The 12,168-nt window shown below is 43.6% G+C and overlaps 1 protein-coding gene across 3 annotated transcripts in view; it reads left to right on the top strand.

Moving 5' to 3' along the window:
• Window positions 1-3,530: 3,530 nt before the first annotated feature.
• Timd2 (T-cell immunoglobulin and mucin domain containing 2) overlaps window positions 3,531-12,168 on the top strand; it is a 40,953-nt gene continuing 32,315 nt past the window's right edge. The window contains exons 1-2 of one of the 3 annotated variants that reach the window (XM_006246168.4): window positions 3,531-3,714; window positions 5,878-6,023. The gene's annotated coding sequence lies outside the window, so the exon portion shown is untranslated. Of the gene's footprint in view, window positions 3,715-5,877; window positions 6,024-9,697; window positions 10,215-12,168 lie in introns of those variants that run through there. The other 2 variants (XM_008767669.4, NM_001013855.1) reach the window with 2 other exon arrangements.

Here is a 12,168-nt window from a genome sequence, read left to right as displayed (position 1 = left end):
TGCTCAGTCTGCTTTCTAACAGAACCCAGGACCACCAGCCCATGACAGCACCACTCACCATAGGCTGGGCCCTTCCCAATTGATTGCTAATGGACAAAATGCCTTATAGATGGATCTCATGGAGGCATTTTCTCAACCGAGACTGTCTCTCCTTTCTCTCTCTAGCTTGTGTCAACTTAACACACAAAAGCAGCCAGTACCTATCTCTTGACAAATGCAAATGCAAATGTGTTACCATTTTGTTCTGCTTTTTGCAGAAATGGGTTTCTGTGGGATAAGTCGTTTTGCACTTTTTAAAAATTATAATTCTTGGAGATATGTTCAAGTCACAGAGCTCTGAGACATTCTCAGCCATGCAGTGGTGGCAAATACTTTTAATTCCAGAACTCTGAAGGCAGAGGCAGGCAGATCTCTGTGTGTTCAAGGACAGCTGGTCTACCCAGTCAGTTCCAGGATACCCAGGGCTACACAAAAAGTCTGTCTTGAAAACAACAGGCTGGAGAAATGGTTTAGTGGTTAAGAGCACTGACTGCTCTTCCAGAGGTCCTGAGTTCAAATCCCAGCAACCACATGGTGGCGCACAACCATCTGTAATGAGATCTGATACCCTCTTCTAGTCTATCTGAAGACATCTGCAATGTACTTATATATAATAAAATAAAGAAATCTTTTTAAAAAAGAAAAAAATTATTGACATTCTCCCCCCCCCTCTCTCTCTCTCTCTATATATATATATATATACCAAAGTCAACATTGTTTCAAGTCACAAGCCATGACTAGGAAGTTGGCAAAATTTAATACATATGTTAGATATCTGCCCCTGGCAAGGGCTGTTCAGCTTGGTGTCCAGGGACTGTGGGTCACCTTGATTTGAGTGTACCCAGTTCTTTGTGGAGAACCATGCTGGCTGGGATGCAGTTCAGTTTTATTGGACTTGCCGAGCATGTATGAAGTTCTGAGTTGGGTCCTCAGCACAGCAGAAACCCATGGGTGGTGACACACACCTGAGACCCCAGCACAAGGGGAGGTAAGAAGATAGATGTCTAAAGTCACCCTGGCTACACAGGATTTCGGGCTAGCCTGCATTACATAGTGAGACCCTGTGTCAAAACAAAGCAAGAAAGAAAAACAAACACCACCACTCCAAATCCAAGCTGAAATGCTTATGCAACTCCATTAGGTAAAACCTAATGTTATTAAATCTCCCTGACCCATCTGTTTTCCCTGAATGGATGGGGGATCAACATCTTACACGCCCTCAGATGGTCATGGTCTAGGAGAAGTTTTAGTGCCAAACTGACCTGTGACATTGTCCTCAATATCCCTAAGAACTCCATGCGTGCTTTATTTATTTATTGGGTTGGGAGAAACATGGAAGCCCTTTAAAGTAACAATACATTCTGGAAACATTGGCACCTTTTAGTTGCCAGAACAGAAAAGAGTCATATCTAGTGTTCTGTTTCCACAGGGCTCCATACCTTAGCAAGCCGGGAGAACTTAACACAACCAACTCAGTGATGGAGTGCTATTCAGGCTGTAAAACTCATCACACAGAGACACCACCTACCAAACTAAAACAAAGATCCTACCCCTCATAGTTCACACAGTTCAGGAAGGTGTCTAAATCTACCTACCTTGCTGTTTGGCTTCTGTAGTTCTGCTTCTGGCTAACTGTTGTTGTTAATGGAAGGATGTCAACCATACTTCAAACCAGGACATGATTTTTGTGCTTAAAAATCTCATCCTGAAAAAGACTTAGTGCTACCCTGGGATCCCGAGCACCCAGTGTCAAAGCTGGATGGCTAAGAAAGATTGTCTATTGGCTTAAATACATATTCAAGCAGTCCTCTCTGGGGAATATCTCACAACATTACTGGAGGCCCCAGCAAGATCCCAGAGACTAGACCTCAAGACACTGGGAGGGTCTTGGAGCCCCTTGGAGCGAGGAAGAGTATATTAGTTAGGAAACTCGTAGGGGGTGTGTAATCTTAGTTATTTCAGGTCTCCAGGTCTCCCTTTGATCATTTGCTTCCTATGTTTCCCAAGGGGTCTGACATCTCCACTCCAAAAGGAAACAAATTAGAATGTCACGTGGTCTATCACTTCTGAAGGTAAGTCTAGTTAGGGAACCTTCTGTTTGAACACATAGGAGATGTCAGACATGGCTACTGATCTAGAATCTGGGATCCATTGGAGACATTACTAGATCCTCCTGTCCAGAATGTATGGATGGTGAGTATGAATTCACTCAGTCTGTATGAATGTATGGTGGCCACTCCTGGTTTGTGTGTGTGTGTGTGTGTGTGTGTGTGTGTGTGTGTGTGTGTGTGTGTGTGTCTTTCTGTATGTTTCTGTAAATTTTGTTTCTCTATATTGACACGTGGCTTTCTCTCGTGTGAGGCCCTCCCCTGACCCAGTTTAAAACCTGTGCTCCCTCCTGTGGGGGATCCAAATCCTTTTGGCTCTGCCAGGTCATCAGAAAAGTAAACAAACAAACAAACAAACAAAAACGAAAACCCGTCCTACTCCTGGAATAGGAGCACTTGCTTGTTTTGTCGCTTGGTTCCTTCCTGCTCATGGTCAGAGTGACCCCAGGGTAGAGGTTGGGAGAAGCTAGGCCTCCAATCCAGAGCCCACTGACATCTAAGCGGAATGCACACAGGAAGGGGGAAATAGTTCCCCCAGGTGAGCATTTCTTCTACTCCTGCTCTGTGCTTGCTCTGAGGAAAGGGGAAATGTTCCCCAGGGCTAAGCCCAAAAGGAAGGAGAAATTTCCACTCCTTTCTCTTTTGCAATTTATTTATTTGTTTCAACCAAAGATCTTCGAAATCTACCCTTCTCTGAAAAAAAGGTAAAAAGAAGAAGGAGGAAGAGGAGGAAGGAAGGAAGGAAGGGAGGAAGGAAGGAAGGAAGGAAGGGAGGGAGGGAGGGAGGGAGGGAGGGAGGGAATGAGGGAGGGAGGGAAGGGAAAGAAAAGAAAAGAAGAAAAGAGAAAAGAAAAGGAAAGGAAAGAAAAGAAAAGAAAAGGAAAGGAAAGGAAAGAAAAGAAAAGAAAAATTAAAAACAACATCCCTGCCCTGGGCACCCTGTCAGATAATACACCTTGGACAGAACAGATTTTCCCTTCTGTCCAACACTTATCAAGGAACTTTAAAAACAACTTTTGCTGAATCCTTTTTAAAGGATTAAAGACAGCTACTAACAAGATTGCCTTTGTCACCCAGTTGTCCCCAGATATTTTAAAAACAAAGTTATAAAAGTTTAAAGAAATTTAAAGAAATCAATAGGTCTTGGTTGTTGGAGATAGCTTAGAGGGTACTTAACAGAGAACTGATTGGGACAAGACCTTTCACAAAAACAGAAAGCCACTGTCACCTTCTCTGAGGGTGAGATGTAGTTAGACTTACAGATACTCAGCAAAATTTTGACGTCTCACCCTCTGTCAGAAGAAACCCAACCCCCAGGGTTGGCCCAACCCCAAGCTCCTATAATTGTTCAACTAACCAGTTCAGCTACCTCTGTCCAGATTAAACCGTACGAAGTGAACCTGGAAACAAAGAGGAAACTAAAGTCAGTATTGCCGGACTTAAAAAGACAGGAAGCCCTGGCAGTCACCCTGGAGTTCACCTCTCCTGCCTTTGACAAGTCCTGGGACTTGGGACTCTCGTGTCTTGGACCTGAAAGATTAAATTCTTCAGCCTCCCATAGGCAGAGGTGAGTTAACCCATCTTTGTTTTCAAATGGACAGACCCAGTGGGACCCAGTGGGAGGTTACAGCAGGCAACTGACAGGGACCAGGTGGCCCAGGATTTAAAGACACTAAATACACACTTCCTGCTCTTTTTTGTCAGAGGCTTCTTGAGAAAACCGATTATAAAAGGGCCACTGAGGGACTGCTCAAGTGTTGCAGGCTACAAAATGTCAGCTAAACAAGGCAATGGGGGGTGCATGCCTTTAATCCAAGCACTTGGAAGGCAGAGAAAAGTGGATCTCTGACTTCAAGGCCAGCCTGTTCTATAGAGTGAGTTACAGAACAGCCAGGGCTCCCCAGAGAAATTCTGTCTCAAATACAATAAAATAATAATACTGGCTAAGAGCGCCCACTTTTGTAGAAAGCTACTTATCTTGACTGAAAAGAGGAAAAGAGAGCCTGTCTCACAGTAGTATTGCTACCAACCTTCAGATCCCAACTGAAGACTAAGAGACAGGTTTAAGAGTTCCTAGGTGCAGCTCTATATTGCTGCCTCTGGATACCAGAGTTTGTGGAAATAGAAGAGCTCTATACAGCAGCACAAAGTGGGACACTGAGCCTCTAATCTGGACTGACACTAAACAAAAGACAAAAGGGGTTTTGGCTTGTTGTGGTCCAGGAATAGCCACATGCTGACCACTTGGACACAGATCTCAGATAGGCTGAAAGTTTATTGAATGCTTAATTCAGGCTGATCAATCAGGGTTACAGAGAAGACTCGGGAGCCAAACCATGATGCTGGTCTACTCTTAGGGCAGTCTTTTTATAGGAAAACGAAGCTCAGAAGACAAGGGGAGCAGTGTTATATTTTGGCTAACTAGACAATTATCAGATGACCTTTAGGCTGATTGGTCCTACGTGAGGTAAGTGAGGTGGGTGGTTAGGGCTTTTCTAGAGTACTGAGAGAATAGAGTTTGAGTAATACTGTCATAACCTTGTGATCTTTTAGGAGAACATGTTTCAGTGTCAGCAAGATTACTTCTGGGAAGTGGAGTTTGAGAACTTGAACTTAATTTCACACTTATGAACTAAGTAGACTAAAACCAAAATGACTACAGTTATATTAAAATGAATAGGTCTTAACATAACCCAATCTTTGGTGTCATAGAAACACCATGTGACAAATCTGTCCAAAAAACTTGACCTTGACCCTGTAGCCAAGGATGGCCTGATTGTCTAAGAACTGTAGTAGCAACTGAAAGTTTAATGAAAAAAAAAAAGCAAACAAGTTAACTCTGGGTCAAGTCATACTCAGAGCCACCAACAACACAGTTGAGTCCCTCCTCGGTGGAACACCAGAATTCTACCTGTCTAATGACTGTATGACCCAGTACCAGACCCTACCAGGCCCATTCTCGAGTCCAATTTGAGAAACCTGCCACTATTAATGCAGGTATTCATCCTTGACTATTAGGAGACGAACGATGAAACCAGGTATTGGGAGCTGCAGTCATTACTTTAACCAAAATGATTTGAGCTCAAGCAAGGTACCTCAGCCCAGAAAGCAGAACTGATTGCTCTGACCCAAGCTCTCAGAGGGGGAAAAGGAAAATCCACCACCATAAACAAGGACTGTCAGTCAGTATTGGTTTACCACCAGCCATATCCACAATAAAATACAGAAAGAGGGCTTCTCACCATTGGAGAAAAGAGCATTAAAAAATCTTGACCATCCTACAAGCTATTTGCTTTCCCTTATAAATTGCTGTCCTCCACTGCTCGGCTTCTGACCTGGTTGTTTGGACAAACAGCCCTAAGCCCAGTGTAATGGCTCTTTCTGGTTGTCAACTTGACTACATCTGGAAGGAACTGCAATCCAGAAATGGAGGGCACACCTGTGATCCAGATCTTGAGACTGGAAGACGCAGGCTTCTGACCCAGATCTTGACATGGAAATCTTGAAGTATAATGGCCATGAAATGTTTAGGCCCAGGCAAGGTAGTGCACAACCTTAATCCCAGGAGGTTGAGATAAGCAGATCTCTGAGTTCAAGGCCAGCCTGAGACAAAACAAGGTCCAAATCCAGGCATAGACCTTTAATCTGGGCCACACCTTCTGCCGGAGGCCTACATAAGGACAGTGGACGGAGGAAGACTCACTCTTCTTTGCTTGCACTTACTTACCAGCACATCTGTTGGAACCTACTTCTTCAGGATTCCAGCTTACATGAACCACCAGCTGAAGCAACTAGCCTTGTGGGACTGAGAAACTACTAAATCCTTGGACTTCACTTTCACAACTTCCCATTGTCGGGTTAGTTGGATTACAGTCTGTAAGTAATTACAGTAAGTTCCCTTAATGTATAGAGACATTCCATAAATTCTGTGACTCTAGAGAACATTGACTAATACAACTAATGAGGCCTATTGATAGCATAACGAGTGAGTTATTGCTGAGTGACACTGCCTGAGATTCCATGGTAGAGGAAACAGCTCAAACCCACCCACAGACAGGCTGATGGAGGACACCAGAAGGAAAGGAAAGGAACAACTGGCAGGGCTGTTGGTAACTAACCTTCACCAGGCTACATCTCTGTTTTCAGACCCCATGACAAGTGGTACATATTTCACATATCAAAACAGACCTGGCCTCCTGGTTCTCCCAGCATCCCTCAGTCCCCACCTGGCATATCCTTCCCACAGCCCCTTTCCAGCCTAGACACTGGACTGCCCTTCCCCCAGAGGCTCTTCCCTATATAATCCAGACATTTTGGTCTCCCCACTCTCTCCTTCCTCCTCCTCCTCTCTTCCTCTTCCTCTTCCTCCTCTCCTCCTCCTCCTTTCTCTCTCTCTTCATCCTCCTCCTCTTTCCTCTCTCTCCCTCTCCCTCTTGCCCCCTCTCTGCATGAGCTCTTTCTTGCAAACACCCCCCCTTTCTTCTCTTTCCCTTCCCTTGCCAAGGCCACATCCCTGGCCTTCCTTGGTGCCAGTAAACTGGCCTACCTGACAGCAGTGTCCCAATAAACCCATAGTCTAATCTGGTTTGAATTTGCTCAGCCGAGAAATACTTATCACTATTCATCTGAGGTCAACAAAACTTTCTGAGTTGCTCATACCAAGCTATGTCGTACCTTACACTGGGCAGCCTAGTGCTAGGTGTCTCATCCAGATGCCAGGTTTGTGCTCAAATAAATCCAAAACAGAGAACGCTTACCTAGGAAGGGGTGGGAATGAGCAGTCAACACCTTAGCAAACTCTGGAACAACGGATTTCACCAAGATCCAGCCTACTGTTGGGGAGGATAAAAATACTTGCTAGTTTTTAAAGACACCTTTTCAGGGTGGGTAAAAGTGTACCCCCCTACACACACACACACACACACACACACACACACACACACGTGTGAGCAAAAAAAATAAACAAGACATAAAAAATAAAATAAAAGCTAGGGGTCGTTCCTTTGCTTTGCTTCAGCTCTTCCACTCCGTGTAGGAATGGATTTACTCCCTATGAGATTATGTTTGAAAAACCAACCTTACCCCACCCCTCTGCTTCTCAGGCTCCAAGACCAGCAGTTGTCAGCATTCTCTCGCCATCCCTTTCTCAAGTCATTCCAGGTACTCCAGAAAGCCATCATTAGACTCTCTGAGAGATCCAACTGATCTCCCAGTCCATTACCAGTTTCCTCTTGTTCCAGTCCAACGATACTGTCTGGGTCAAGCAGGTAGCCAAAGGGACACTGAAACTGCCTCAGTAGAACTCTACCTGGTGATTCTCTCATGCCTGTGGAGGTGGCCGGCCTTACACCATGGATCCACATGTGGAAGTCACAGACACTGCTGTCCAATGAACTGTCTCTAGATTCATTGAAATTAAGGTTTCATTAAGCCTCAGGCTGTTCCATTCCCTGACCTTCTTCCTTCTCCTGAGTCTTGTATGTTGCACAATGCGTCTGAGTACAGTGTTATGGTCCAACCCCCACCACCCTCAGGCCTGGATTAAAAACTGAAGACAGGCACAGAGAAGGTATTAGCTAGTGTGACTTCAAACTAGCAATCCTATATCCCATCTTGACCTTTACTTGCTGATGCCTATTTTAAATGTCTGCTTGAACATGGAAAAAAAGATATGGAAATATATCTTTTAAAATAAAAATTTTAAATTTACAATTCTACATGTGCCTTATGGCTTTGGCCCCTCGATTACTAGAAACAGGGGAGCTTTTGTTACAAAATTTGATTATGTAAAATGAGGCTTCCTAAAACAAATTTCTTCAAGAAATATTCTGACCTTTGGGAAATAGGAAAAAAAAAAACCTGAGGATTCAGAATCCATGCCACAGAAGGCACCCTGAGGATAGAATTAAACATTCCCACCCACAATCAGCCAGGATTATGGTTAGTCAACTGGCCCCTGTACTACATAGGGGTAAACACAGTTCAGACTGTCAGCCCATTAACTGACAAAATTCACTGTGACTGGGGGTAACTACATCTCATTATAACAGGATGAGGAGCTGACTCATTTACTAAGACCAGTATAACAGGGCCCCAGACCTTAGCAAGTCCTGAGATTGACTCTGTGGTGGAAGTGCCATTCAGTCTGTAAAATTCAGCAGCACATGGACATCGTCACCTGCCAAAACTAAAACAAAGGCCTAATCCATCAAAGTCAATATAGTTCTAGGAACGTCTCAAAATGTACTAACCTTGCTTCTTAGTTTCTATAGTTCTGCTTCTGGCTAACTGGTCTTGTTAACTGAACTATGTCCATCCAGAACACGGTTTTTGTGCTTAAAAGTTCACTCTGAAAAAGGCTCAGGGATATATTGGGATCCTAAGCAGCCTGTGTAATTGTCAGCCAGATAATAAAGACTTTCTACTGGCTTAAACCTATGTCAAAGCTGACCTCACCATCATGCACAGCTACCTGTAAAAGTAAATTTTATTCACCAGATGTAATTGCTGTCTCAGAGGCTTACTGCTGAATAAACCCATCCGTTCTAGCTCTTTTTGAACTCTGGCTGGCTGGTTCTGGCCCAAATGCCTCTCCAAGCTGATTGGTTCAAACTGGCTTCTCTCCGCTTTTGACTGAATTGCTCTGCTTGGCCTCAAACTAACTGGCAATCTGTCATAAACTGGCTCCTTTTCTGCCTCATTCTGTCTTTACCTGCAGCCTGTCTCTAAAAAATTGTCCTGGAAAAACACAAAACTCTCTCTCTCTCTCTCTCTCTCTCTCTCTCTCTCTCTCTCTCTCTCTCTCCTTTCCTCTCTACTCCACCTTCTCTCCCTCCCTTCTCTTTTAAGTCCCTTCTCTTTCCTGTGCTGTTCTCTTAAGTAGTGTCTCTTTCCTATGTATTCTGCCTAAGAGTTGGGCATATCCTATCTTTGACTCATTCTCATTCCTCCCGTTGTCTGCCTCTCTATTAGACATAACTTTCAAACATAGCTACTCCTTTCTACAAATTAACTTTACTTTCATTGTGGGAGATGGAGAGATGGCACAGTGGTTAAGAGCACTGACTGCTCCTCCAGAGGTCCTGCGTTCAATTCCCAGCAAGCACATGGTGGCTCACAACCAACTGCAATGGGATCAGATGCCCTCTTCTGGTGTATCTGAAGACAGCTACAGTGTACTTGTATAAACAAAATAAATAAGTGAATTAAAAAAAAAAAAAGAGTATCCTTAAAGTTGTATACTAAGGGCATGTCTATATTCCAGCCAGAGAGATTAAAGGTGTATCATTCCAGCCTGATCATACAGACAAATATGATCCCTTCATCCACAACAGCTATGCTGCTGGATTAAAATTCCTCTACAACTATCCAAGTCTGGAAGCCTGAATAACTAGTAAGCTCGAAGAGTGTATGAGGGTGTGGAGAAGCTGAGCCTGGAAAGCTGGCAGCCTCTCCCTACACTTCTGCAAGCAGGGACTTTAGTCTAACTTTATTTGCTTAAACTGTTAGTTGACTGGCAGACCGGGTATATAATTAGTCAGCTTTCACTTCTGCCTCTGCACCAGGACCCTCACTGGGTTCTATCTGTATTCTATTCCTCCTTCTGACTTTCACTTTACTCATCTACAATTTTAAGAAAGCTGGTGCGGTGGTTCAAAGTCCCTTTCTGAAGAAAACTTCTCAAACCTGAAGTCTGAACTCAAGTGAAGACCTTTGCTGAAACTTTAGAGATTGCCCAGCAGAAAGTTAGCTTTTGTTTGTTTGTTGAGGAGACAAGGTGTCGCTATATAGACTGAGCTGGCTGTGAAGTCAGAAGATCCACCTGCCTCTGCTTTCCTGGGTGCTTATTTAAGTATTTTTTGTTATAAGCTCTCTAAGTTGAACAGATACTATCTGGCAAAAGGATTGTAGAACTAGATTTTCAAACAAAATGCTTGAAGGTGTGGCCAGGAGATAAGGATGGAATTCTGGGACAGACTCCTCTTTACCCATCAGCAGCGCTGGAAGAGTCCAGCAGCAGCAGAGGATTAGGAGAGACTACCAAGAAGCAGTGCTCTCTCCTAACTGGTAAGTACCGTCTTCTGCAGGCTCCTGCTGAAGAGAGGCAATGAGGATAGTGCTCCTTGGAGGTTCTGTACCATGTGGCTTTGTATTTGGGATGATGTGGGATTCTATATGGGGCATTAGGACACCATTGGGTCTCTAGACATTAGGGCAACTTAACATCCAATAGTTCTTTGGATTCTTGGAAGGTGGTCCACATTTATATGGAATAATGGACTTCAATAGATGAATTATTAAAGTCTTCTTAAATTGAGTTAACATGAGGTATAACTATAGAACTGAGGGAACTGGAGGAGACAATAGTCTGGTACTTTTAAACTAGGCCCCATATATTTAGGCCTGAATCTATAGGCCCAGAACTATAGCTTCAAGTAGGTTGCTGGGATTTGAGGTTTTGTATTAGGTTTGTCAACTTGGCAAGGCCTGAAGTAGAAGAGATTTGACTTAGTTGGAGTGTTGAGAGCGGAGCATGTGGCCAGTCTAGGGAGATGCGCGCCTTTTAGACCTTGGTTTTCATTTGGATTTTTTGAAAAAAAATTGTTTTTATTTCATGTGAATAGGTATTTGTTTACATGTCAGTGTGAAGGTGCCAGTCCCCCTGGAACTGGAATTACAAACAGTTGTGTTGGAAGTTGAAGCTGGGTCCTCTGGAAGAGTAGCCAGTGGTCTTAACCATTGTTCTACCTGTCCAGCCCCTGCATTTCATTTCTCAGGGGCAGGGAAGCCACTGAGTTCTTTAAATGTTGGGGAATATTTTAAAAATGTATGCATTTATGTTGAGGATTCACCTACTCCTTCCCTAGAATGCAGCTTCCTGTGTTTGGGGAACTTCATCTTCTTTGTCTGTCTTCTGGTATTTCCCCCTCCCTTCCTGAGTAATTGTGCTTTCACGCTCCAAAGCCTCACCCCTCCCTTCTCTCCCCCACCTAAACTGTGACTTTTTAAAAATAAGCCACGAGTCAGACAGTGCAGGAAATGCATCATAATGAACTCTCGTTTGATTTTTACAACAGAGTTGTGAAATCTCACTGGCCTGGACCTCATTGCAGCCTTCTGCTGAGTTCTGGGATTACAAGTATAGACTGCTGACTGGCTCTTACCTGCACTGTATTTGAGAGTGGGCCTCTCTTGTGCCAGGATTTCCTCAGAGTAGAAGCCTTGGGGAGGATGAGCTTGAACTTCTGATCCTCCCTTTCCAATTGCACACTCAGCTTATCTGATGAGGAAGATTAAGCTCAGGGCTTCCTGCTTGCTAAGCAAGCTGTTCATTTGTTACCAACCAACCAACAAAAACAACACACACACAGAAAGAAAGAAAGAAAGAAAGAAGGAAAGAAAGAAAGAAAGAAAGAAAGAAAGAAAGAAAGAAAGAAAGAAAGGAAGGAAGGAAGGAAGAAAGGAAGGAAGGAAGGAGGAACGGAAGAAAGGAAGGAAGAAAGAGAGAAAAAAAACCCTAGTCCTAGCATGTTGACAAGCCCGACACTTGGGAGACAGTAGGAAGTGGTTAAAACCCAGCTGAACTACAGTGTGAGTTAGAGGCCTGCATAGGTTATGTGAGACTTTGTATAAAAGTTTTTTTTAAAAATCAAACTTTTTGATCATAGCCTGCCTCTCTACTGTCTCTCTCCATTGAGTGTGCATGTGTGTGTGCTGGGGGGAAGGATATAAAACTCTAGCTATACAAAAATACAAACGCTTCTCTACAGTGGCAGTAAAATAGTTAACTTTGATCCAAGTTTGAGTGACTATGGATTTGGGACATCAAATAACCCTGAGGGACGTTCCCTATGGAAAACATACATGAAGTTCATTTTATCTTACAATATTATTTATTCGCATGTGTATGTATGAGTGTGTGTATATGTGTGTGTATGTATGAGTGTGTATGAGTGTGTTTCTATATGTGCGTGTGCATGTGTTACAATAGCATCTTGCAATGTAGATCCAGCTGACCAGG

The sequence above is a fragment of the Rattus norvegicus genome, chromosome 10, assembly GCF_036323735.1.
Source record: "Rattus norvegicus strain BN/NHsdMcwi chromosome 10, GRCr8, whole genome shotgun sequence".
NCBI classification, from domain to species: domain Eukaryota; kingdom Metazoa; phylum Chordata; class Mammalia; order Rodentia; family Muridae; genus Rattus; species Rattus norvegicus.
Note: the sequence above shows the minus strand (reverse complement) of the source record. Positions and strands in the feature narration are given on the sequence as shown.